Raw genomic sequence first — 25,882 nt, 5'->3', positions numbered from 1 at the left:
ATGATAAGAAGGACCATAAGACGCAGTATTTATAGCAAAAGGATTACAGTTTAATGCAGCTGAAATGATATATTAAACACATTTAGGTTAAGCCTTTCATCTTTTATAATGGGTTTACAAGTTTCCGTTCTTTAATATAAGAACCTCAGAACCTTTTCAAAGTTACGTTGTCGAGATAACTTCAGGTTGTCTAACAAGAGATGCCATCTCAGCTCAGACAATGCATTAAAGGTGTGAGGTTAAAGTCTGTCTGTGTCCCAATCTTGAGTCAGACTGGTTCTAGCCTCCCAGTCGGAGAGCACTTCAGCGCTCTGTGCCTTTCGGTCTCGGACCCCTGGGTGACAATCCTGCAAGGCAGACTATGGGACAGCCAACAATGCAAAGTGGCCAAGCAGAGGCTGATAGTCAAGTTCGGTACCCATGGGGATGACTTTAACTGGGCACTGTGGTTCATGTCACACGACACGTGACAACACTGCACTGTATACTATTTCACGGACACTACACAAGTACACGCACACACACAAAAGCACACTCCTACCGACCCACACACACATGCATATCCTCTCTCAAACACAAGCTCTCTCTCATAAACTCACTCAAACACTTCCACATTCACAGCCACTCACGCACATTCTCACAAATTGATACCCCAGTACACTCACACACATTCACCTACACACACTCTCACACACCCGCATATCCCTACATGCATACACACACACACAGACACACACACACACACAGCCACACACACCCACACATGCACCCACACACACACACATGCAGCCACACACACACGCATGCACCCACACACGCAGACACACACACACACACACACACATATACACACACACACACACACAGTCCCCCCCGCCCCCCCCACACACACTGATTCCGGGTTCTCACGACTCTCAGCTGGAGACTATCATTGCCTGCAGACCCGACCTTCATCCCCCCACGACACCATGAAGGGTAACACTTGTTCATGCCCTTACACAGCCGTCTGTGCCCTCCCTTGACCCCGTCCTTTCCATCTTGCCCACCGCCCCTCCATGACGCTCTACCTCCTTCCTGCGCAGGGTTGCTCTGACAATGTCAATTTCACCTCCTTTGTCAATTTCACTTCCTATGTCAATTTCACCGCAATACGTTTTCTTTTTCCCCTCACGAACCGGGATCACCCTACGCTGTGCTTGCTGACCCCACCCCCTACGTTTGCCTTCCCGGATAGCGCTTTGTGTTTCGTTGGACCCCCGGGAGTAGCTGCGGACGTTCTGCTTAACCCTAAGCGGATAACACTGTTCTGCTCGGAGACAGGGAGGTCTGCAGATGCTGGAGCCCGAAACATCGATTTCCCTGCTGTGCGTTTCCAGCAACACACTCTCGACACTGTTCTGCCACGACCCTGTCTCGGTTGCACACAATCCCATTCATCATTAAGGCGCCACGGCATCCCAAGGACTTGGGACCCATGGGAACTAAATGATGACAGCGGCCTCAGCACTCTGCACCCCCTGACCTTGGAAAGCCCATCTTGGTTCAGGTTACCTATCTAGGGCAGGGAGGGTTTTGCGTGCACTGCCTTCCCACATCAGTGGAAGCGACCTTCACTAAACAGCTGCCCATGACTACCCCTTGCTGTGAAGTTAAACATCACACAACACCAGGTTATAGTCCAACAGATTTAATTGGAAGCTCTAGATTTCGGACAACCACCTGATGAAGGAGCAGCGCTCCGAAAGCTAGTGCTTCCAATTAAACCTGTTGGTCTATAACCTGGTGTTGTGTGATTTTTAACTTTCTATACCCCAGTCCAACACTGGCATCTCCAAATCATGCCCTCCTGTGAAAACCCCTTACTGCTGACTGACACCTCCCCCTCTTCTACAAAGTAAAAGAGAAACCTGCAAATCTATCAACGGGATCGAACTTCAAATTAATACATATTCCTCGAGAGGGTTCTGCTTCCCGAACTGTTACCCGGAATTCCCTCCTCTCCACAATTACTGCAGCGTGGCCTCAGTCTAATGGTTCCTCTGTTTTTGCCGTTTTTGTTTTCTAAGAAAACTCTTGAGAAGTTTTAGAAACTGAAAGAACTGCAGAATTATGTGGGGCATGGATAGGATAAATAGACAAAGTCTTTTCCCTGGGGTCGGGGAGTCCAGAACTAGAGGGCATAGGTTTAGTGTGAGAGGCGAAAGATATAAAAGCGACCAAAGGGTCAACGCTTTCATCCAGAGGGTGGTACGTGTGTGGAATGAGCTGCCAGAGGAAGTGGCGGAGGCTGGTACAGTTGCAACATTTTCCAGGCATTTGGATGGGTATATGAATAGGAAGGGTTTGGAAGGATATGGGCCGGGTGCTGGCAGGTGGGACTAGATTGGGTTGGGATATCTGGTCGGCATGGGCAGGTTGGACCGAAGGGTCTGTTTCCGAGCTGTACATCTCTATCTCGATGACTATGTCTACGCTGTAAATCAGAAACCAAACCCGAAGTCGGTGGTAAAGCTGTATGAAGAGAAATCAGAGTTCACGTTTCAGTCCGGTGAACCTTTCTGAGAACTTGACAAGTTTTAATTGTGTGATCGTTCCAGGGTTGCCCTGGGATTTTCGTGCTATTTCTGTTATTGATTGATTTCAGATGATGAGAAATCCGAAATGCTGCTTTGTGTGTATTAAAAAGTGAGGCGGGGCATCAGGAGACCGATCCACTCAGTAAAACTCGGTCTTTGATGACTTCTCAATTCTAATATTTCACTGCAAAATTTCCAACAAAACAACAACGAAATTTCGAGTCAAGAACTATTATGGCACATCAGCTGATTTCTAGAGCGCGTCAGCCTGTAGCGATGGTGGTATAGTGGTGAGCATAGCTGCCTTCCACGCAGCTGACCCGGGTTCGATTCCCGGCCATCGCAAGCAGTGCATTTTAACACCACTCCACAACCAAAAGAGCCGATCGATTCAGTGGGAATGAAACACCTCCGTCTGCACATCACATTGAGTCTGCCAGACCTCTGGAGTGCAGACACAACTTTGAAGTTGAGGATGTCCCCAGGAGGATTAAGGAGTCAAGTCGAGCACGGTTCAAAGAGACACGAGTCATGGCAGAATTCCTTGGTTTTCCATCTTATTTCGAAAGAAATGTTTCCGGATTTCACTCATTTCAACATTACTCTCATTTTGTTTTTTGTGAACTACAGCATAATATCAAGTGAAATGTGGGTGGACAGTTCACAAATATCCAAACAACGTTATTTCTCATATCGAATCGGTAATGTTATTGTTTTAGGTGCAGGTCAGAAATAGGAGGAGTGGACACCAGCTGCTTTTATATTTCCAGTATGAGAAAATGATTCGATAAAACTCTGAGAGCTGATAGAAGTGACCACAGAGTGAGTGAAAGTTTAATCCAGGATAAAGTTAAAAATCACACAACACCAGATTACAGTCCAACAGCTTTACTTGGAAGCACTAGTTTTAGGAGTGCTCCGAAAGCTACTTGGACGATAACCTGGTATTGTGTGATTTTGAACTTTGTCCTCCCCAGTCCACCACAGGCTCCTCCACGTCATCATCCGATATAGTCATCATGGATTTGTTAAGGGAAGGTAGTGTCTGATGAAGGTGACTGATTTTCTTTGAAGGATAAAGAATGGATGGAGTGTATCCGATGTAGATCAACCTGATGATAAGAAGGACCATAAGACGCAGTATTTATAGCAAAAGGATTACAGTTTAATGCAGCTGAAATGATATATTAAACACATTTAGGTTAAGCCTTTCATCTTTTATAATGGGTTTACTAGTTTCCGTTCTTTAATATAAGAACCTCAGAACCTTTTCAAAGTTACGTTGTCGAGATAACTTCAGGTTGTCTAACAAGAGATGCCATCTCAGCTCAGACAATGCATTAAAGGTGTGAGGTTAAAGTCTGTCTGTGTCCCAATCTTGAGTCAGACTTGTTCTAGCCTCCCAGTCGGAGAGCACTTCAGCGCTCTGTGCCTTTCGGTCTCGGACCCCTGGGTGACAATCCTCCAAGGCAGACTATGGGACAGCCAACAATGCAAAGTGGCCAAGCAGAGGCTGATAGTCAAGTTCGGTACCCATGGGGATGACTTTAACTGGGCACTTTGGTTCATGTCACACGACACGTGACAACACTGCACTGTATACTATTTCACAGACACTACACAAGTACACGCACACACACAAAAGCACACTCCTACCGACCCACACACACATGCATACCCTCTCTCAAACACAAGCTCTCTCTCATAAACTCACTCAAACACTTCCACATTCACAGCCACTCACGCACATTCTCACAAATTGATACCCCAGTACACTCACACACATGCACCTACACACACTCTCACACACCCGCATATCCCTACATGCATACACACACACACAGACACACACACACACAGCCACACACACCCACACATGCACCCACACACACACACATGCATGCACCCACACACGCAGACACACACACGGGACACACACCCACACATGCACCCACACACACACATGCAGCCACACACACACGCATGCACCCACACACGCAGACACACACACACACACACACACACACACACAGACATACACACACACACACGGTCCCCCCCCACACACACACACTGATTCCGGGTTCTCACGACTCTCAGCTGGAGACTATCATTGCCTGCAGACCCGACCTTCATCCCCCCACGACACCATGAAGGGTAACACTTGTTCATGCCCTTACACAGCCGTCTGTGCCCTCCCTTGACCCCGTCCTTTCCATCTTGCCCACCGCCCCTACATGACGCTCTACCTCCTTCCTGCGCAGGGTTGCTCGGACAATGTCAATTTCACCTCCTTTGTCAATTTCACTTCCTGTGTCAATTTCACCGCAATACGTTTTCTTTTTCCCCTCACGAACCGGGATCACCCTACGCTGTGCTTGCTGACCCCACCCCCTACGTTTGCCCTCCCGGATAGCGCTTTGTGTTTCGTTGGACCCCCGGGAGTAGCTGCGGACGTTCTGCTTAAACCTGAGCGGATAACACTGTTCTGCTCGGAGACAGGGAGGTCTGCAGATGCTGGAGCCCGAAACATCGATTTACCTGCTGTGCCTTTCCAGCAACACACTCTCGACACTGTTCTGCCACGACCCTGTCTCGGTTGCACACAATCCCATTCATCATTAAGGCGCCACGGCATCCCAAGGACTTGGGACCCATGGGAACTAAATGATGACAGCGGCCTCAGCACTCTGCACCCCCTGACCTTGGAAAGCCCATCTTGGTTCAGGTTACCTATCTAGGGCAGGGAGGGTTTTGCGTGCACTGCCTTCCCACATCAGTGGAAGCGACCTTCACTAAACAGCTGCCCATGACTACCCCTTGCTGTGAAGTTAAACATCACACAACACCAGGTTATAGTCCAACAGATTTAATTGGAAGCTCTAGATTTCGGACAACCACCTGATGAAGGAGCAGCGCTCCGAAAGCTAGTGCTTCCAATTAAACCTGTTGGTCTATAACCTGGTGTTGTGTGATTTTTAACTTTCTATACCCCAGTCCAACACTGGCATCTCCAAATCATGCCCTCCTGTGAAAACCCCTTACTGCTGACTGACACCTCCCCCTCTTCTACAAAGTAAAAGAGAAACCTGCAAATCTATCAACGGGATCGAACTTCAAATTAATACATATTCCTCGAGAGGGTTCTGCTTCCCGAACTGTTAGCCGGAATTCCCTCCTCTCCACAATTACTGCAGCGTGGCCTCAGTCTAATGGTTCCTCTGTTTTTGCCGTTTTTGTTTTCTAAGAAAACTCTTGAGAAGTTTTAGAAACTGAAAGAACTGCAGAATTATGTGGGGCATGGATAGGATAAATAGACAAAGTCTTTTCCCTGGGGTCGGGGAGTCCAGAACTAGAGGGCATAGGTTTAGTGTGAGAGGCGAAAGATATAAAAGCGACCAAAGGGTCAACGCTTTCATCCAGAGGGTGGTACGTGTGTGGAATGAGCTGCCAGAGGAAGTGGCGGAGGCTGGTACAATTGCAACATTTTCCAGGCATTTGGATGGGTATATGAATAGGAAGGGTTTGGAAGGATATGGGCCGGGTGCTGGCAGGTGGGACTAGATTGGGTTGGGATATCTGGTCGGCATGGGCAGGTTGGACCGAAGGGTCTGTTTCCGAGCTGTACATCTCTATCTCGATGACTATGTCTACGCTGTAAATCAGAAACCAAACCCGAAGTCGGTGGTAAAGCTGTATGAAGAGAAATCAGAGTTCACGTTTCCGTCCGGTGAACCTTTCTGAGAACTTGACAAGTTTTAATTGTGTGATCGTTCCAGGGTTGCCCTGGGATTTTCGTGCTATTTCTGTTATTGATTGATTTCAGATGATGAGAAATCCGAAATGCTGCTTTGTGTGTATTAAAAAGTGAGGCGGGGCATCAGGAGACCGATCCACTCAGTAAAACTCGGTCTTTGATGACTTCTCAATTCTAATATTTCACTGCAAAATTTCCAACAAAACAACAACGAAATTTCGAGTCAAGAACTATTATGGCGCATCAGCTGATTTCTAGAGTGCGTCAGCCTGTAGCGATGGTGGTATAGTGGTGAGCATAGCTGCCTTCCAAGCAGTTGACTCGGGTTCGATTCCCGGCCATCGCAAGCAGTGCATTTTAACACCACTCCACAACCAAAAGAGCCGATCGATTCAGTGGGAATGAAACACCTCCGTCTGCACATCACATTGAGTCTGCCAGATCTCTGGAGTGCAGACACAACTTTGAAGTTGAGGATGTCCCCAGGAGGATTAAGGAGTCAAGTCGAGCACGGTTCAAAGAAACACGAGTCATGGCAGAATTCCTTGGTTTTCCATCTTATTTCGAAAGAAATGTTTCCGGATTTCACTCATTTCAACATTACTCTCATTTTGTTTTTTGTGAACTACAGCCTAATATCAAGTGAAATGTGGGTGGACAGTTCACAAATATCCAAACAACGTTATTTCTCATATCGAATCGGTAATGTTATTGTTTTAGGTGCAGGTCAGAAATAGGAGGAGTGGACACCAGCTGCTTTTATATTTCCAGTATGAGAAAATGATTCGATAAAACTCTGAGAGATGATAGAAGTGACCACAGAGTGAGTGAAAGTTTAATCCAGGATAAAGTTAAAAATCACACAACACCAGATTACAGTCCAACAGCTTTACTTGGAAGCACTAGTTTTAGGAGTGCTCCGAAAGCTACTTGGACGATAACCTGGTATTGTGTGATTTTGAACTTTGTCCTCCCCAGTCCACCATAGGCTCCTCCACGTCATCATCCGATATAGTCATCATGGATTTGTTAAGGGAAGGTAGTGTCTGATGAAGGTGACTGATTTTCTTTGAAGGATAAAGAATGGATAGAGTGTATCCGATGTAGATCAACCTGATGATAAGAAGGACCATAAGACGCAGTATTTATAGCAAAAGGATTACAGTTTAATGCAGCTGAAATGATATATTAAACACATTTAGGTTAAGCCTTTCATCTTTTATAATGGGTTTACTAGTTTCCGTTCATTAATATAAGAACCTCAGAACCTTTTCAAAGTTACGTTGTCGAGATAACTTCAGGTTGTCTAACAAGAGATGCCATCTCAGCTCAGACAATGCATTAAAGGTGTGAGGTTAAAGTCTGTCTGTGTCCCAATCTTGAGTCAGACTGGTTCTAGCCTCCCAGTCGGAGAGCACTTCAGCGCTCTGTGCCTTTCGGTCTCAGACCCCAGGGTGACAATCCTCCAAGGCAGACTATGGGACAGCCAACAATGCAAAGTGGCCAAGCAGAGGCTGATAGTCAAGTTCGGTACCCATGGGGATGACTTTAACAGGGCACTTTGGTTCATGTCACACGACACGTGACAACACTGCACTGTATACTATTTCACGGACACTCACAAGTACACGCACACACACAAAAGCACACTCCTACCGACCCACACACTATTGCATACCCTCTCTCAAACACAAGCTCTCTCTCATAAACTCACTCAAACACTTCCACATTCACAGCCACTCACGCACATTCTCACAAATTGATACCCCAGTACACTCACACACATGCACCTACACACACTCTCACAGACCCGCATATCCCTACACGCACACACACACACAGACACACACACACACACAGCCACACACACCCACACATGCACCCACAAACACACACATGCATGCACCCACACACGCAGACACACACACACACAGGACACACACCCACACATGCACCCACACACACACATGCAGCCACACACACACGCATGCACCCACACACGCAGACACACACACACACACACACACACACACACACGATCCCTCCCCACACACACAAAGATTCCGGGTTCTCACGACTCTCAGCTGGAGACTATCATTGCCTGCAGACCCGACCTTCATCCCCCCACGACACCATGAAGGGTAACACTTGTTCATGCCCTTACACAGCCGTCTGTGCCCTCCCTTGACCCCGTCCTTTCCATCTTGCCCACCGCCCCTCCATGACGCTCTACCTCCTTCCTGCGCAGGGTTGCTCTGACAATGTCAATTTCACCTCCTTTGTCAATTTCACTTCCTGTGTCAATTTCACCGCACTACGTTTTCTTTTTCCCCTCACGAACCGGGATCACCCTACGCTGTGCTTGCTGACCCCACCCCCTACGTTTGCCCTCCCGGATAGCGCTTTGTGTTTCGTTGGACCCCCGGGAGTAGCTGCGGACGTTCTGCTTAACCCTGAGCGGATAACACTGTTCTGCTCGGAGACAGGGAGGTCTGCAGATGCTGGAGCCCGAAACATCGATTTCCCTGCTGTGCGTTTCCAGCAACACACTCTCGACACTGTTCTGCCACGACCCTGTCTCGGTTGCACACAATCCCATTCATCATTAAGGCGCCACGGCATCCCAAGGACTTGGGACCCATGGGAACTAAATGATGACAGCGGCCTCAGCACTCTGCACCCCCTGACCTTGGAAAGCCCATCTTGGTTCAGGTTACCTATCTAGGGCAGGGAGGGTTTTGCGTGCACTGCCTTCCCACATCAGTGGAAGCGACCTTCACTAAACAGCTGCCCATGACTACCCCTTGCTGTGAAGTTAAACATCACACAACACCAGGTTATAGTCCAACAGATTTAATTGGAAGCTCTAGATTTCGGACAACCACCTGATGAAGGAGCAGCGCTCCGAAAGCTAGTGCTTCCAATTAAACCTGTTGGTCTATAACCTGGTGTTGTGTGATTTTTAACTTTCTATACCCCAGTCCAACACTGGCATCTCCAAATCATGCCCTCCTGTGAAAACCCCTTACTGCTGACTGACACCTCCCCCTCTTCTACAAAGTAAAAGAGAAACCTGCAAATCTATCAACGGGATCGAACTTCAAATTAATACATATTCCTCGAGAGGGTTCTGCTTCCCGAACTGTTACCCGGAATTCCCTCCTCTCCACAATTACTGCAGCGTGGCCTCAGTCTAATGGTTCCTCTGTTTTTGCCGTTTTTGTTTTCTAAGAAAACTCTTGAGAAGTTTTAGAAACTGAAAGAACTGCAGAATTATGTGGGGCATGGATAGGATAAATAGACAAAGTCTTTTCCCTGGGGTCGGGGAGTCCAGAACTAGAGGGCATAGGTTTAGTGTGAGAGGCGAAAGATATAAAAGCGACCAAAGGGTCAACGCTTTCATCCAGAGGGTGGTACGTGTGTGGAATGAGCTGCCAGAGGAAGTGGCGGAGGCTGGTACAATTGCAACATTTTCCAGGCATTTGGATGGGTATATGAATAGGAAGGGTTTGGAAGGATATGGGCCGGGTGCTGGCAGGTGGGACTAGATTGGGTTGGGATATCTGGTCGGCATGGGCAGGTTGGACCGAAGGGTCTGTTTCCGAGCTGTACATCTCTATCTCGATGACTATGTCTACGCTGTAAATCAGAAACCAAACCCGAAGTCGGTGGTAAAGCTGTATGAAGAGAAATCAGAGTTCACGTTTCGGTCCGGTGAACCTTTCTGAGAACTTGACAAGTTTTAATTGTGTGATCGTTCCAGGGTTGCCCTGGGATTTTCGTGCTATTTCTGTTATTGATTGATTTCAGATGATGAGAAATCCGAAATGCTGCTTTGTGTGTATTAAAAAGTGAGGCGGGGCATCAGGAGACCGATCCACTCAGTAAAACTCGGTCTTTGATGACTTCTCAATTCTAATATTTCACTGCAAAATTTCCAACAAAACAACAACGAAATTTCGAGTCAAGAACTATTATGGCGCATCAGCTGATTTCTAGAGCGCGTCAGCCTGTAGCGATGGTGGTATAGTGGTGAGCATAGCTGCCTTCCAAACAGTTGACCCGGGTTCGATTCCCGGCCATCGCAAGCAGTGCATTTTAACACCACTCCACAACCAAAAGAGCCGATCGATTCAGTGGGAATGAAACACCTCCGTCTGCACATCACATTGAGTCTGCCAGATCTCTGGAGTGCAGACACAACTTTGAAGTTGAGGATGTCCCCAGGAGGATTAAGGAGTCAAGTCGAGCACGGTTCAAAGAAACACGAGTCATGGCAGAATTCCTTGGTTTTCCATCTTATTTCGAAAGAAATGTTTCCGGATTTCACTCATTTCAACATTACTCTCATTTTGTTTTTTGTGAACTACAGCCTAATATCAAGTGAAATGTGGGTGGACAGTTCACAAATATCCAAACAACGTTATTTCTCATATCGAATCGGTAATGTTATTGTTTTAGGTGCAGGTCAGAAATAGGAGGAGTGGACACCAGCTGCTTTTATATTTCCAGTATGAGAAAATGATTCGATAAAACTCTGAGAGATGATAGAAGTGACCACAGAGTGAGTGAAAGTTTAATCCAGGATAAAGTTAAAAATCACACAACACCAGATTACAGTCCAACAGCTTTACTTGGAAGCACTAGTTTTAGGAGTGCTCCGAAAGCTACTTGGACGATAACCTGGTATTGTGTGATTTTGAACTTTGTCCTCCCCAGTCCACCATAGGCTCCTCCACGTCATCATCCGATATAGTCATCATGGATTTGTTAAGGGAAGGTAGTGTCTGATGAAGGTGACTGATTTTCTTTGAAGGATAAAGAATGGATAGAGTGTATCCGATGTAGATCAACCTGATGATAAGAAGGACCATAAGACGCAGTATTTATAGCAAAAGGATTACAGTTTAATGCAGCTGAAATGATATATTAAACACATTTAGGTTAAGCCTTTCATCTTTTATAATGGGTTTACTAGTTTCCGTTCTTTAATATAAGAACCTCAGAACCTTTTCAAAGTTACGTTGTCGAGATAACTTCAGGTTGTCTAACAAGAGATGCCATCTCAGCTCAGACAATGCATTAAAGGTGTGAGGTTAAAGTCTGTCTGTGTCCCAATCTTGAGTCAGACTGGTTCTAGCCTCCCAGTCGGAGAGCACTTCAGCGCTCTGTGCCTTTCGGTCTCGGACCCCTGGGTGACAATCCTCCAAGGCAGACTATGGGACAGCCAACAATGCAAAGTGGCCAAGCAGAGGCTGATAGTCAAGTTCGGTACCCATGGGGATGACTTTAACAGGGCACTTTGGTTCATGTCACACGACACGTGACAACACTGCACTGTATACTATTTCACGGACACTCACAAGTACACGCACACACACAAAAGCACACTCCTACCGACCCACACACTATTGCATACCCTCTCTCAAACACAAGCTCTCTCTCATAAACTCACTCAAACACTTCCACATTCACAGCCACTCACGCACATTCTCACAAATTGATACCCCAGTACACTCACACACATGCACCTACACACACTCTCACAGACCCGCATATCCCTACATGCACACACACACACAGACACACGCACACACAGCCACACACACCCACACATGCACCCACAAACACACACATGCATGCACCCACACACGCAGACACACACACACACAGGACACACACCCACACATGCACCCACACACACACATGCAGCCACACACACACGTATGCACCCACACACGCAGACACACACACACACACACACACACACACACACACACGGTCCCCCCCACACACACAAAGATTCCGGGTTCTCACGACTCTCAGCTGGAGACTATCATTGCCTGCAGACCCGACCTTCATCCCCCCACGACACCATGAAGGGTAACACTTGCTCATGCCCTTACACTGCCGTCTGTGCCCTCCCTTGACCCCGTCCTTTCCATCTTGCCCACCGCCCCTCCATGACGCTCTACCTCCTTCCTGCGCAGGGTTGCTCTGACAATGTCAATTTCACCTCCTTTGTCAATTTCACTTCCTATGTCAATTTCACCGCAATACGTTTTCTTTTTCCCTTCACGAACCGGGATCACCCTACGCTGTGCTTGCTGACCCCACCCCCTACGTTTGCCCTCCCGGATAGCGCTTTGTGTTTCGTTGGACCCCCGGGAGTAGCTGCGGACGTTCTGCTTAAACCTGAGCGGATAACACTGTTCTGCTCGGAGACACGGAGGTCTGCAGATGCTGGAGCTCGAAACATCGATTTCCCTGCTGTGCGTTTCCAGCAACACACTCTCGACACTGTTCTGCCACGACCCTGTCTCGGTTGCACACAATCCCATTCATCATTAAGGCGCCACGGCATCCCAAGGACTTGGGACCCATGGGAACTAAATGATGACAGCGGCCTCAGCACTCTGCACCCCCTGACCTTGGAAAGCCCATCTTGGTTCAGGTTACCTATCTAGGGCAGGGAGGGTTTTGCGTGCACTGCCTTCCCACATCAGTGGAAGCGACCTTCACTAAACAGCTGCCCATGACTACCCCTTGCTGTGAAGTTAAACATCACACAACACCAGGTTATAGTCCAACAGATTTAATTGGAAGCTCTAGATTTCGGACAACCACCTGATGAAGGAGCAGCGCTCCGAAAGCTAGTGCTTCCAATTAAACCTGTTGGTCTATAACCTGGTGTTGTGTGATTTTTAACTTTCTATACCCCAGTCCAACACTGGCATCTCCAAATCATGCCCTCCTGTGAAAACCCCTTACTGCTGACTGACACCTCCCCCTCTTCTACAAAGTAAAAGAGAAACCTGCAAATCTATCAACGGGATCGAACTTCAAATTAATACATATTCCTCGAGAGGGTTCTGCTTCCCGAACTGTTAGCCGGAATTCCCTCCTCTCCACAATTACTGCAGCGTGGCCTCAGTCTAATGGTTCCTCTGTTTTTGCCGTTTTTGTTTTCTAAGAAAACTCTTGAGAAGTTTTAGAAACTGAAAGAACTGCAGAATTATGTGGGGCATGGATAGGATAAATAGACAAAGTCTTTTCCCTGGGGTCGGGGAGTCCAGAACTAGAGGGCATAGGTTTAGTGTGAGAGGCGAAAGATATAAAAGCGACCAAAGGGTCAACGCTTTCATCCAGAGGGTGGTACGTGTGTGGAATGAGCTGCCAGAGGAAGTGGCGGAGGCTGGTACAATTGCAACATTTTCCAGGCATTTGGATGGGTATATGAATAGGAAGGGTTTGGAAGGATATGGGCCGGGTGCTGGCAGGTGGGACTAGATTGGGTTGGGATATCTGGTCGGCATGGGCAGGTTGGACCGAAGGGTCTGTTTCCGAGCTGTACATCTCTATCTCGATGACTATGTCTACGCTGTAAATCAGAAACCAAACCCGAAGTCGGTGGTAAAGCTGTATGAAGAGAAATCAGAGTTCACGTTTCGGTCCGGTGAACCTTTCTGAGAACTTGACAAGTTTTAATTGTGTGATCGTTCCAGGGTTGCCCTGGGATTTTCGTGCTATTTCTGTTATTGATTGATTTCAGATGATGAGAAATCCGAAATGCTGCTTTGTGTGTATTAAAAAGTGAGGCGGGGCATCAGGAGACCGATCCACTCAGTAAAACTCGGTCTTTGATGACTTCTCAATTCTAATATTTCACTGCAAAATTTCCAACAAAACAACAACGAAATTTCGAGTCAAGAACTATTATGGCACATCAGCTGATTTCTAGAGCGCTTCAGCCTGTAGCGATGGTGGTATAGTGGTGAGCATAGTTGCCTTCCAAGCAGTTGACCCGGGTTCGATTCCCGGCCATCGCAAGCAGTGCATTTTAACACCACTCCACAACCAAAAGAGCCGATCGATTCAGTGGGAATGAAACACCTCCATCTGCACATCACATTGAGTCTGCCAGACCTCTGGAGTGCAGACACAACTTTGAAGTTGAGGATGTCCCCAGGAGGATTAAGGAGTCAAGTCGAGCACGGTTCAAAGAAACACGAGTCATGGCAGAATTCCTTGGTTTTCCATCTTATTTCGAAAGAAATGTTTCCGGATTTCACTCATTTCAACATTACTCTCATTTTGTTTTTTGTGAACTACAGCCTAATATCAAGTGAAATGTGGGTGGACAGTTCACAAATATCCAAACAACGTTATTTCTCATATCGAATCGGTAATGTTATTGTTTTAGGTGCAGGTCAGAAATAGGAGGAGTGGACACCAGCTGCTTTTATATTTCCAGTATGAGAAAATGATTCGATAAAACTCTGAGAGATGATAGAAGTGACCACACAGTGAGTGAAAGTTTAATCCAGGATAAAGTTAAAAATCACACAACACCAGATTACAGTCCAACAGCTTTACTTGGAAGCACTAGTTTTAGGAGTGCTCCGAAAGCTACTTGGACGATAACCTGGTATTGTGTGATTTTGAACTTTGTCCTCCCCAGTCCACCACAGGCTCCTCCACGTCATCATCCGATATAGTCATCATGGATTTGTTAAGGGAAGGTAGTGTCTGATGAAGGTGACTGATTTTCTTTGAAGGATAAAGAATGGATGGAGTGTATCCGATGTAGATCAACCTGATGATAAGAAGGACCATAAGACGCAGTATTTACAGCAAAAGGATTACAGTTTAATGCAGCTGAAATGATATATTAAACACATTTAGGTTAAGCCTTTCATCTTTTATAATGGGTTTACTAGTTTCCGTTCTTTAATATAAGAACCTCAGAACCTTTTCAAAGTTACGTTGTCGAGATAACTTCAGGTTGTCTAACAAGAGATGCCATCTCAGCTCAGACAATGCATAAAAGGTGTGAGGTTAAAGTCTGTCTGTGTCCCAATCTTGAGTCAGACTGGTTCCAGCCTCCCAGTCGGAGAGCACTTCAGCGCTCTGTGCCTTTCGGTCTCGGACCCCTGGGTGACAATCCTGCAAGGCAGACTATGGGACAGCCAACAATGCAAAGTGGCCAAGCAGAGGCTGATAGTCAAGTTCGGTACCCATGGGGATGACTTTAACTGGGCACTTTGGTTCATGTCACACGACACGTGACAACACTGCACTGTATACTATTTCACGGACACTACACAAGTACACGCACACACACAAAAGCACACTCCTACCGACCCACACACACATGCATACCCTCTCTCAAACACAAGCTCTCTCTCATAAACTCACTCAAACACTTCCACATTCACAGCCACTCACGCACATTCTCACAAATTGATACCCCAGTACACTCACACACATGCACCTACACACACTCTCACACACCCGCATATCCCTACATGCATACACACACACACAGACACACACACACACAGCCACACACACCCACACATGCACCCACACACACACACATGCAGCCACACACACACGCATGCACCCACACACGCAGACACACACACACACACACACACACATATACACACACACACACACACAGTCCCCCCCGCCCCCCCCACACACACTGATTCCGGGTTCTCACGACTCTCAGCTGGAGACTATCATTGCCTGCAGACCCGACCTTCATCCCCCCACGACACCATGAAGGGTAACACTTGCTCATGCCCTTACACTGCCGTCTGTGCCCTCCCTTGACCCCGTCCTTTCCATCTTGCCCACCGCCCCTCCATGACGCTCTCCCTCCTTCCTGCGCAGGTTTGCTCTGACAATGTCAATTTCACGTCCTTTGTCAATTTCACTTCCTATGTCAATTTCACCGCACTACGTTTTCTTTTTCCCCTCACGAACCGGGATCACCCTACGCTGTGCTTGCTGACCCCACCCCCTACGTTTGCCTTCCCGGATAGCGCTTTGTGTTTCGTTGGACCCGCAGGAGTAGCTGCGGACGTTCTGCTTAAACCTGAGCGGATAACACTGTTCTGCTCGGAGACAGGGAGGTCTGTAGATGCTGGAGCCCGAAACATCGATTTCCCTGCTGTGCGTTTCCAGCAACACACTCTCGACACTGTTCTGCCACGACCCTGTCTCGGTTGCACACAATCCCATTCATCATTAAGGCGCCACGGCATCCCAAGGACTTGGGACCCATGGGAACTAAATGATGACAGCGGCCTCAGCACTCTGCACCCCCTGACCTTGGAAAGCCCATCTTGGTTCAGGTTACCTATCTAGGGCAGGGAGGGTTTTGCGTGCACTGCCTTCCCACATCAGTGGAAGCGACCTTCACTAAACAGCTGCCCATGACTACCCCTTGCTGTGAAGTTAAACATCACACAACACCAGGTTATAGTCCAACAGATTTAATTGGAAGCTCTAGATTTCGGACAACCACCTGATGAAGGAGCAGCGCTCCGAAAGCTAGTGCTTCCAATTAAACCTGTTGGTCTATAACCTGGTGTTGTGTGATTTTTAACTTTCTATACCCCAGTCCAACACTGGCATCTCCAAATCATGCCCTCCTGTGAAAACCCCTTACTGCTGACTGACACCTCCCCCTCTTCTACAAAGTAAAAGAGAAACCTGCAAATCTATCAACGGGATCGAACTTCAAATTAATACATATTCCTCGAGAGGGTTCTGCTTCCCGAACTGTTAGCCGGAATTCCCTCCTCTCCACAATTACTGCAGCGTGGCCTCAGTCTAATGGTTCCTCTGTTTTTGCCGTTTTTGTTTTCTAAGAAAACTCTTGAGAAGTTTTAGAAACTGAAAGAACTGCAGAATTATGTGGGGCATGGATAGGATAAATAGACAAAGTCTTTTCCCTGGGGTCGGGGAGTCCAGAACTAGAGGGCATAGGTTTAGTGTGAGAGGCGAAAGATATAAAAGCGACCAAAGGGTCAACGCTTTCATCCAGAGGGTGGTACGTGTGTGGAATGAGCTGCCAGAGGAAGTGGCGGAGGCTGGTACAATTGCAACATTTTCCAGGCATTTGGATGGGTATATGAATAGGAAGGGTTTGGAAGGATATGGGCCGGGTGCTGGCAGGTGGGACTAGATTGGGTTGGGATATCTGGTCGGCATGGGCAGGTTGGACCGAAGGGTCTGTTTCCGAGCTGTACATCTCTATCTCGATGACTATGTCTACGCTGTAAATCAGAAACCAAACCCGAAGTCGGTGGTAAAGCTGTATGAAGAGAAATCAGAGTTCACGTTTCGGTCCGGTGAACCTTTCTGAGAACTTGACAAGTTTTAATTGTGTGATCGTTCCAGGGTTGCCCTGGGATTTTCGTGCTATTTCTGTTATTGATTGATTTCAGATGATGAGAAATCCGAAATGCTGCTTTGTGTGTATTAAAAAGTGAGGCGGGGCATCAGGAGACCGATCCACTCAGTAAAACTCGGTCTTTGATGACTTCTCAATTCTAATATTTCACTGCAAAATTTCCAACAAAACAACAACGAAATTTCGAGTCAAGAACTATTATGGCACATCAGCTGATTTCTAGAACGCTTCAGCCTGTAGCGATGGTGGTATAGTGGTGAGCATAGCTGCCTTCCAAGCAGTTGACCCGGGTTCGATTCCCGGCCATCGCAAGCAGTGCATTTTAACACCACTCCACAACCAAAAGAGCCGATCGATTCAGTGGGAATGAAACACCTCCGTCTGCACATCACATTGAGTCTGCCAGACCTCTGGAGTGCAGACACAACTTTGAAGTTGAGGATGTCCCCAGGAGGATTAAGGAGTCAAGTCGAGCACGGTTCAAAGAAACACGAGTCATGGCAGAATTCCTTGGTTTTCCATCTTTTTTCGAATGAAATGTTTCCGGATTTCACTCATTTCAACATTACTCTCATTTTGTTTTTTGTGAACTACAGCCTAATATCAAGTGAAATGTGGGTGGACAGTTCACAAATATCCAAACAACGTTATTTCTCATATCGAATCGGTCATGTTATTGTTTTAGGTGCAGGTCAGAAATAGGAGGAGTGGACACCAGCTGCTTTTATATTTCCAGTATGAGAAAATGATTCGATAAAACTCTGAGAGATGATAGAAGTGACCACACAGTGAGTGAAAGTTTAATCCAGGATAAAGTTAAAAATCACACAACACCAGATTACAGTCCAACAGCTTTACTTGGAAGCACTAGTTTTAGGAGTGCTCCGAAAGCTACTTGGACGATAACCTGGTATTGTGTGATTTTGAACTTTGTCCTCCCCAGTCCACCACAGGCTCCTCCACGTCATCATCCGATATAGTCATCATGGATTTGTTAAGGGAAGGTAGTGTCTGATGAAGGTGACTGATTTTCTTTGAAGGATAAAGAATGGATGGAGTGTATCCGATGTAGATCAACCTGATGATAAGAAGGACCATAAGACGCAGTATTTATAGCAAAAGGATTACAGTTTAATGCAGCTGAAATGATATATTAAACACATTTAGGTTAAGCCTTTCATCTTTTATAATGGGTTTACTAGTTTCCGTTCTTTAATATAAGAACCTCAGAACCTTTTCAAAGTTACGTTGTCGAGATAACTTCAGGTTGTCTAACAAGAGATGCCATCTCAGCTCAGACAATGCATTAAAGGTGTGAGGTTAAAGTCTGTCTGTGTCCCAATCTTGAGTCAGACTGGTTCCAGCCTCCCAGTCGGAGAGCACTTCAGCGCTCTGTGCCTTTCGGTCTCGGACCCCTGGGTGACAATCCTGCAAGGCAGACTATGGGACAGCCAACAATGCAAAGTGGCCAAGCAGAGGCTGATAGTCAAGTTCGGTACCCATGGGGATGACTTTAACTGGGCACTTTGGTTCATGTCACACGACACGTGACAACACTGCACTGTATACTATTTCACGGACACTACACAAGTACACGCACACACACAAAAGCACACTCCTACCGACCCACACACACATGCATACCCTCTCTCAAACACAAGCTCTCTCTCATAAACTCACTCAAACACTTCCACATTCACAGCCACTCACGCACATTCTCACAAATTGATACCCCAGTACACTCACACACATGCACCTACACACACTCTCACACACCCGCATATCCCTACATGCATACACACACACACAGACACACACACACACAGCCACACACACCCACACATGCACCCACACACACACACATGCAGCCACACACACACGCATGCACCCACACACGCAGACACACACACACACACACACACATATACACACACACACACACACAGTCCCCCCCGCCCCCCCCACACACACTGATTCCGGGTTCTCACGACTCTCAGCTGGAGACTATCATTGCCTGCAGACCCGACCTTCATCCCCCCACGACACCATGAAGGGTAACACTTGTTCATGCCCTTACACTGCCGTCTGTGCCCTCCCTTGACCCCGTCCTTTCCATCTTGCCCACCGCCCCTCCATGACGCTCTCCCTCCTTCCTGCGCAGGTTTGCTCTGACAATGTCAATTTCACCTCCTTTGTCAATTTCACTTCCTATGTCAATTTCACCGCACTACGTTTTCTTTTTCCCCTCACGAACCGGGATCACCCTACGCTGTGCTTGCTGACCCCACCCCCTACGTTTGCCTTCCCGGATAGCGCTTTGTGTTTCGTTGGACCCGCAGGAGTAGCTGCGGACGTTCTGCTTAAACCTGAGCGGATAACACTGTTCTGCTCGGAGACAGGGAGGTCTGTAGATGCTGGAGCCCGAAACATCGATTTCCCTGCTGTGCGTTTCCAGCAACACACTCTCGACACTGTTCTGCCACGACCCTGTCTCGGTTGCACACAATCCCATTCATCATTAAGGCGCCACGGCATCCCAAGGACTTGGGACCCATGGGAGCTAAATGATGACAGCGGCCTCAGCACTCTGCACCCCCTGACCTTGGAAAGCCCATCTTGGTTCAGGTTACCTATCTAGGGCAGGGAGGGTTTTGCGTGCACTGCCTTCCCACATCAGTGGAAGCGACCTTCACTAAACAGCTGCCCATGACTACCCCTTGCTGTGAAGTTAAACATCACACAACACCAGGTTATAGTCCAACAGATTTAATTGGAAGCTCTAGATTTCGGACAACCACCTGATGAAGGAGCAGCGCTCCGAAAGCTAGTGCTTCCAATTAAACCTGTTGGTCTATAACCTGGTGTTGTGTGATTTTTAACTTTCTATACCCCAGTCCAACACTGGCATCTCCAAATCATGCCCTCCTGTGAAAATCCCTTACTGCTGACTGACACCTCCCCCTCTTCTACAAAGTAAAAGAGAAACCTGCAAATCTATCAACGGGATCGAACTTCAAATTAATACATATTCCTCGAGAGGGTTCTGCTTCCCGAACTGTTACCCGGAATTCCCTCCTCTCCACAATTACTGCAGCGTGGCCTCAGTCTAATGGTTCCTCTGTTTTTGCCGTTTTTGTTTTCTAAGAAAACTCTTGAGAAGTTTTAGAAACTGAAAGAACTGCAGAATTATGTGGGGCATGGATAGGATAAATAGACAAAGTCTTTTCCCTGGGGTCGGGGAGTCCAGAACTAGAGGGCATAGGTTTAGTGTGAGAGGCGAAAGATATAAAAGCGACCAAAGGGTCAACGCTTTCATCCAGAGGGTGGTACGTGTGTGGAATGAGCTGCCAGAGGAAGTGGCGGAGGCTGGTACAATTGCAACATTTTCCAGGCATTTGGATGGGTATATGAATAGGAAGGGTTTGGAAGGATATGGGCCGGGTGCTGGCAGGTGGGACTAGATTGGGTTGGGATATCTGGTCGGCATGGGCAGGTTGGACCGAAGGGTCTGTTTCCGAGCTGTACATCTCTATCTCGATGACTATGTCTACGCTGTAAATCAGAAACCAAACCCGAAGTCGGTGGTAAAGCTGTATGAAGAGAAATCAGAGTTCACGTTTCGGTCCGGTGAACCTTTCTGAGAACTTGACAAGTTTTAATTGCGTGATCGTTCCAGGGTTGCCCTGGGATTTTCGTGCTATTTCTGTTATTGATTGATTTCAGATGATGAGAAATCCGAAATGCTGCTTTGTGTGTATTAAAAAGTGAGGCGGGGCATCAGGAGACCAATCCACTCAGTAAAACTCGGTCTTTGATGACTTCTCAATTCTAATATTTCACTGCAAAATTTCCAACAAAACAACAACGAAATTTCGAGTCAAGAACTATTATGGCACATCAGCTGATTTCTAGAGCGCTTCAACCTGTAGCGATGGTGGTGTAGTGGTGAGCATAGCTGCCTTCCAAGCAGTTGACCCGGGTTCGATTCCCGGCCATCGCAAGCAGTACATTTTAACACCACTCCACAACCAAAAGAGCCGATCGATTCAGTGGGAATGAAACACCTCCGTCTGCACATCACATTGAGTCTGCCAGACCTCTGGAGTGCAGACACAACTTTGAAGTTGAGGATGTCCCCAGGAGGATTAAGGAGTCAAGTCGAGCACGGTTCAAAGAAACACGAGTCATGGCAGAATTCCTTGGTTTTCCATCTTATTTCGAAAGAAATGTTTCCGGATTTCACTCATTTCAACATTACTCTCATTTTGTTTTTTGTGAACTACAGCCTAATATCAAGTGAAATGTGGGTGGACAGTTCACAAATATCCAAACAACGTTATTTCTCATATCGAATCGGTAATGTTATTGTTTTAGGTGCAGGTCAGAAATAGGAGGAGTGGACACCAGCTGCTTTTATATTTCCAGTATGAGAAAATGATTCGATAAAACTCTGAGAGATGATAGAAGTGACCACAGAGTGAGTGAAAGTTTAATCCAGGATAAAGTTAAAAATCACACAACACCAGATTACAGTCCAACAGCTTTACTTGGAAGCACTAGTTTTAGGAGTGCTCCGAAAGCTACTTGGACGATAACCTGGTATTGTGTGATTTTGAACTTTGTCCTCCCCAGTCCACCACAGGCTCCTCCACGTCATCATCCGATATAGTCATCATGGATTTGTTAAGGGAAGGTAGTGTCTGATGAAGGTGACTGATTTTCTTTGAAGGATAAAGAATGGATAGAGTGTATCCGATGTAGATCAACCTGATGATAAGAAGGACCATATGACGCAGTATTTATAGCAAAAGGATTCCAGTTTAATACAGCTGAAATGATATATTAAACACATTTAGGTTAAGCCTTTCATCTTTTATAATGGGTTTACTAGTTTCCGTTCTTTAATATAAGAACCTCAGAACCTTTTCAAAGTTACGTTGTCGAGATAACTTCAGGTTGTCTAACAAGAGATGCCATCTCAGCTCAGACAATGCATTAAAGGTGTGAGGTTAAAGTCTGTCTGTGTCCCAATCTTGAGTCAGACTTGTTCTAGCCTCCCAGTCGGAGAGCACTTCAGCGCTCTGTGCATTTCGGTCTCGGACCCCTGGGTGACAATCCACCAAGGCAGACTATGGGACAGCCAACAATGCAAAGTGGCCAAGCAGAGGCTGATAGTCAAGTTCGGTACCCATGGGGATGACTTTAACTGGGCACTTTGGTTCATGTCACACGACACGTGACAACACTGCACTGTATACTATTTCACGGACACTACACAAGTACACGCACACACACAAAAGCACACTCCTACCGACCCACACACACATGCATACCATCTCTCAAACACAAGCTCTCTCTCATAAACTCACTCAAACTCTTCCACATTCACGCACATTCTCACAAATTGATACCCCAGTACACTCACACACATGCACCTACACACACTCTCACACACCCGCATATCCCTACATGCATACACACACACACAGACACACACACACACAGCCACACACACCCACACATGCACCCACACACACACACATGCATGCACCCACACACGCAGACACACACACACACACAGGACACACACCCACACATGCACCCACACACACACATGCAGCCACACACACACGCATGCACCCACACACGCAGACACACACACACACACACACACACACACAGACATACACACACACACACGGTCCCCCCCCACACACACACACTGATTCCGGGTTCTCACGACTCTCAGCTGGAGACTATCATTGCCTGCAGACCCGACCTTCATCCCCCCACGTCACCATGAAGGGTAACACTTGTTCATGCCCTTACACAGCCGTCTGTGCCCTCCCTTGACCCCGTCCTTTCCATCTTGCCCACCGCCCCTACATGACGCTCTACCTCCTTCCTGCGCAGGGTTGCTCTGACAATGTCAATTTCACCTCCTTTGTCAATTTCACTTCCTGTGTCAATTTCAACGCACTACGTTTTCTTTTTCCCCTCACGAACCGGGATCACCCTACGCTGTGCTTGCTGACCCCACCCCCTACGTTTGCCTTCCCGGATAGCGCTTTGTGTTTCGTTGGACCCGCAGGAGTAGCTGCGGACGTTCTGCTTAAACCTGAGCGGATAACACTGTTCTGCTCGGAGACAGGGAGGTCTGTAGATGCTGGAGCCCGAAACATCGATTTCCCTGCTGTGCGTTTCCAGCAACACACTCTCGACACTGTTCTGCCACGACCCTGTCTCGGTTGCACACAATCCCATTCATCATTAAGGCGCCACGGCATCCCAAGGACTTGGGACCCATGGGAACTAAATGATGACAGCGGCCTCAGCACTCTGCACCCCCTGACCTTGGAAAGCCCATCTTGGTTCAGGTTACCTATCTAGGGCAGGGAGGGTTTTGCGTGCACTGCCTTCCCACATCAGTGGAAGCGACCTTCACTAAACAGCTGCCCATGACTACCCCTTGCTGTGAAGTTAAACATCACACAACACCAGGTTATAGTCCAACAGATTTAATTGGAAGCTCTAGATTTCGGACAACCACCTGATGAAGGAGCAGCGCTCCGAAAGCTAGTGCTTCCAATTAAACCTGTTGGTCTATAACCTGGTGTTGTGTGATTTTTAACTTTCTATACCCCAGTCCAACACTGGCATCTCCAAATCATGCCCTCCTGTGAAAACCCCTTACTGCTGACTGACACCTCCCCCTCTTCTACAAAGTAAAAGAGAAACCTGCAAATCTATCAACGGGATCGAACTTCAAATTAATACATATTCCTCGAGAGGGTTCTGCTTCCCGAACTGTTACCCGGAATTCCCTCCTCTCCACAATTACTGCAGCGTGGCCTCAGTCTAATGGTTCCTCTGTTTTTGCCGTTTTTGTTTTCTAAGAAAACTCTTGAGAAGTTTTAGAAACTGAAAGAACTGCAGAATTATGTGGGGCATGGATAGGATAAATAGACAAAGTCTTTTCCCTGGGGTCGGGGAGTCCAGAACTAGAGGGCATAGGTTTAGTGTGAGAGGCGAAAGATATAAAAGCGACCAAAGGGTCAACGCTTTCATCCAGAGGGTGGTACGTGTGTGGAATGAGCTGCCAGAGGAAGTGGCGGAGGCTGATACAATTGCAACATTTTCCAGGCATTTGGATGGGTATATGAATAGGAAGGGTTTGGAAGGATATGGGCCGGGTGCTGGCAGGTGGGACTAGATTGGGTTGGGATATCTGGTCGGCATGGGCAGGTTGGACCGAAGGGTCTGTTTCCGAGCTGTACATCTCTATCTCGATGACTATGTCTACGCTGTAAATCAGAAACCAAACCCGAAGTCGGTGGTAAAGCTGTATGAAGAGAAATCAGAGTTCACGTTTCGGTCCGGTGAACCTTTCTGAGAACTTGACAAGTTTTAATTGTGTGATCGTTCCAGGGTTGCCCTGGGATTTTCGTGCTATTTCTGTTATTGATTGATTTCAGATGATGAGAAATCCGAAATGCTGCTTTGTGTGTATTAAAAAGTGAGGCGGGGCATCAGGAGACCGATCCACTCAGTAAAACTCGGTCTTTGATGACTTCTCAATTCTAATATTTCACTGCAAAATTTCCAACAAAACAACAACGAAATTTCGAGTCAAGAACTATTATGGCACATCAGCTGATTTCTAGAGCGCTTCAACCTGTAGCGATGGTGGTGTAGTGGTGAGCATAGCTGCCTTCCAAGCGGTTGACCCGGGTTCGATTCCCGGCCATCGCAAGCAGTGCATTTTAACACCACTCCACAACCAAAAGAGCCGATCGATTCAGTGGGAATGAAACACCTCCGTCTGCACATCACATTGAGTCTGCCAGACCTCTGGAGTGCAGACACAACTTTGAAGTTGAGGATGTCCCCAGGAGGATTAAGGAGTCAAGTCGAGCACGGTTCAAAGAAACACGAGTCATGGCAGAATTCCTTGGTTTTCCATCTTATTTCGAAAGAAATGTTTCCGGATTTCACTCATTTCAACATTACTCTCATTTTGTTTTTTGTGAACTACAGCCTAATATCAAGTGAAATGTGGGTGGACAGTTCACAAATATCCAAACAACGTTATTTCTCATATCGAATCGGTAATGTTATTGTTTTAGGTGCAGGTCAGAAATAGGAGGAGTGGACACCAGCTGCTTTTATATTTCCAGTATGAGAAAATGATTCGATAAAACTCTGAGAGATGATAGAAGTGACCACACAGTGAGTGAAAGTTTAATCCAGGATAAAGTTAAAAATCACACAACACCAGATTACAGTCCAACAGCTTTACTTGGAAGCACTAGTTTTAGGAGTGCTCCGAAAGCTACTTGG

The 25,882-nt window shown here is 47.0% G+C and overlaps 7 non-coding genes across 7 annotated transcripts; all 7 read left to right on the top strand.

Moving 5' to 3' along the window:
- Positions 1 to 2,849: 2,849 nt before the first annotated feature.
- On the top strand, positions 2,850 to 2,921 carry trnag-ucc (transfer RNA glycine (anticodon UCC)). Its single transcript has one exon. It is a non-coding gene; the product is annotated as a tRNA-Gly (tRNA).
- A 3,686-nt stretch (positions 2,922 to 6,607) lies between these two features.
- Positions 6,608 to 6,679, top strand: trnag-ucc (transfer RNA glycine (anticodon UCC)). Its single transcript has one exon. It is a non-coding gene; the product is annotated as a tRNA-Gly (tRNA).
- Positions 6,680 to 10,348: 3,669 nt separating this feature from the next.
- Positions 10,349 to 10,420, top strand: trnag-ucc (transfer RNA glycine (anticodon UCC)). Its single transcript has one exon. It is a non-coding gene; the product is annotated as a tRNA-Gly (tRNA).
- A 3,670-nt stretch (positions 10,421 to 14,090) lies between these two features.
- Positions 14,091 to 14,162, top strand: trnag-ucc (transfer RNA glycine (anticodon UCC)). Its single transcript has one exon. It is a non-coding gene; the product is annotated as a tRNA-Gly (tRNA).
- Positions 14,163 to 17,781: 3,619 nt separating this feature from the next.
- On the top strand, positions 17,782 to 17,853 carry trnag-ucc (transfer RNA glycine (anticodon UCC)). Its single transcript has one exon. It is a non-coding gene; the product is annotated as a tRNA-Gly (tRNA).
- Positions 17,854 to 21,470: 3,617 nt separating this feature from the next.
- Positions 21,471 to 21,542, top strand: trnag-ucc (transfer RNA glycine (anticodon UCC)). Its single transcript has one exon. It is a non-coding gene; the product is annotated as a tRNA-Gly (tRNA).
- A 3,680-nt stretch (positions 21,543 to 25,222) lies between these two features.
- On the top strand, positions 25,223 to 25,294 carry trnag-ucc (transfer RNA glycine (anticodon UCC)). The gene has a single exon. It is a non-coding gene; the product is annotated as a tRNA-Gly (tRNA).
- Positions 25,295 to 25,882: the final 588 nt, after the last annotated feature.

The sequence above is a fragment of the Chiloscyllium punctatum genome, chromosome 15, assembly GCF_047496795.1.
Source record: "Chiloscyllium punctatum isolate Juve2018m chromosome 15, sChiPun1.3, whole genome shotgun sequence".
Taxonomy (NCBI): Eukaryota; Metazoa; Chordata; class Chondrichthyes; order Orectolobiformes; family Hemiscylliidae; genus Chiloscyllium; species Chiloscyllium punctatum.
This window is presented reverse-complemented; position numbering and strand designations above follow the sequence as displayed.